Raw genomic sequence first — 2,460 nt, 5'->3', positions numbered from 1 at the left:
GGATTAAAAAGTCCTCTGATTTTCAATATTCCCTCAACTCTTTACTGAGGTATGAAGAGGTTTGTCGTGTTTCTGCTGTTTCTTGGTTGCCTGCCAATAATGAGACAAAGGCTGGGGGAAATGAGGACATATTCAGGATAATCAACCCAGCTCAAGTCACCCTTGACAGTCAATCATTGCCCAGCTGACTGGCCAGCTGACTGGCCACCTGACTGCCAGTGCACAAACAAGCTCACAAGAGATGGGCAGACTTAGCCAATTAGCAAAACTGTCTCAAAGAACCACAGACCCATGAGCCATAATAATGCTTATTGTTCTATGCTGCTGAGTTTCCAGGTTGTCTACTACCATGCAACAGTCAATTCATACATCTATTTTAAAATTTAGTAGTATTTTCATACATAACCATAATGGCTTACTGAAACAATTGATATTAAAATTTGTAAGTTGTGCTCGCTTCGGCAGCACATATACTCAAATTGGAACGATACAGAGAAGATTAGCATGGCCCCTGCGCAAGGATGACACGCAAATTCGTGAAGCTTTCCATATTTTTCATCCTCATATCGAATAAAATCGACTTCAAGACTAAGTTAATCAAAAGGGATAAGAAAGGACATTATATACTGTTAAAAGGAACCATTCACCAACAAGACATAACAATTATCAATATTTATGCACCAAATAATGGTGCTGCGACGTTCATAAAAAAATTCTCCTCAAGTTCAAGAATCAAATAGACCACAACACAATAATTATGGGTGACTTCAACACTCCTCTCTCACCATTGGACAGATCCTCCAAACAAAAGTTCAATAAAGAAACTATAGAACTCAATATCACAATCAATAACCTACACTTAACTGACATATATAGAATATATCAACCATCATCAAGTGGATATACTTTTTTCTCAGAAGCACATGGATCCTTCTCAAAAATAGACCACATATTATGCCATAGGGCAACCCTCAGTAAATATAAAGGGGTAGAGATAATACCATGCATTTTATCTGATCATAATGGAATGAAACTGGAAATCAATGATAAAAGAAGAAAGGAAAAATCCTACATCACATGGAAAATGAACAATATGTTACTGAATGATCAATGGGTTACAGAAGACATAAAGGAGGAAATCAAAAAATTCTTAGAGATAAATGAAAATACAGACACAACATATTGGAATCTATGGGAAACAATGAAAGCAGTTATAAGAGGGAAATTCATCGCCTGGAGGTCATTCCTCAATAAAAGAAAAAACCAACAAATAAATGAGCTCACACTTCATCTCAAAGCCCTAGAAAAGGAAAAGCAAAACAACAGCAAATGTAGCAGAAGGCAAGAAATTATTAAAATCAGAGCGGAAATCAACGAAATGGAAAAAAAAGAAACTATTGAAAAAAATTGACAAAACTAAAAGTTGGTTCTTCGAGAAAATAAATAAGATCAACAGACCCTTAGCCATGCTAACGAAGAGAAGAAGAGAGATAACTCAAATTACTAACATACGGGATGAAAAAGGCAACATCACAACAGATGCTACAGAAATACAGAAGACAATTAGAAATTATTTTGAAAACCTATATTCCAATAAAATAGAAGATAGTGAAGACATCAATAAATTTCTTAAGTCATATGATTTGCCCAGACTGAGTCAGGAGGATACTCACAACTTAAACAGACCAATATTAATGGATGAAATAGAAGAAGCAATCAAAAGACTACCAACCAAGAAAAGCCCAGGATCGGATGGGTATACAGCAGAGTTTTACAAACCTTTAAAGAAGAATTAATACCAATACTTTTCAAGTTATTTCAGGAAATAGAAAAAGAGGGAGCTCTTCCAAATTCATTCTATGAGGCCAACATCACCCTGATTCCGAACCAGACAAAGACACCTCAAAGAAAGAAAACTACAGACCAATATCTCTAATGAACCTAGATGCAAAAATCCTCAATAAAATTCTGGCAAATTGGATACAAAAACACATAAAAAAAAATTGTGCACCATGATCTAGTAGGATTCATCCCTGTGATGCAAGGATGGTTCAATATACGGAAATCAATAAATGTTATTCACCACATCAATAGACTTAAAGATAAGAACCATATGATCATCTCGATAGACACAGAAAAAGCATTCGACAAAGTACAGCATCCCTTTATGTTCAAAACATTAGAAAAACTAGGGATAACAGGAACTTACCTCAACATTATAAAAGCTATCTATGCTAAGCCTCAGGCTAGCATCATTCTGAATGGAGAAAAATTGAAGGCATTCCCTCTAAAATCTGGAACAAGACAGGGATGCCCTCTGTCACCACTTATATTCAATATAGTTCTCGAAACACTGGCCAGAGCAATTAGACAGACGAAAGAAATTAAAGGCATAAAAATAGGAAAAGAAGAACTTAAATTATCACTATTTGCGGATGATATGATACTATATCTAACAGA

The 2,460-nt window shown here is 35.4% G+C and overlaps 1 non-coding gene across 1 annotated transcript; it reads left to right on the top strand.

Moving 5' to 3' along the window:
* Positions 1-449: 449 nt before the first annotated feature.
* On the top strand, positions 450-556 carry LOC114099589 (U6 spliceosomal RNA). The gene has a single exon (XR_003583923.2). It is a non-coding gene; the product is annotated as a U6 spliceosomal RNA (small nuclear RNA).
* The last annotated feature ends 1,904 nt before the right edge of the window (positions 557-2,460 follow it).

The sequence above is a fragment of the Marmota flaviventris genome, chromosome 5 (genome assembly GCF_047511675.1).
Source record: "Marmota flaviventris isolate mMarFla1 chromosome 5, mMarFla1.hap1, whole genome shotgun sequence".
Taxonomy (NCBI): Eukaryota; Metazoa; Chordata; class Mammalia; order Rodentia; family Sciuridae; genus Marmota; species Marmota flaviventris.
The sequence above is the reverse complement of the archived record's forward strand: the minus strand, read 5'-3'. Positions and strand labels throughout refer to the sequence as shown.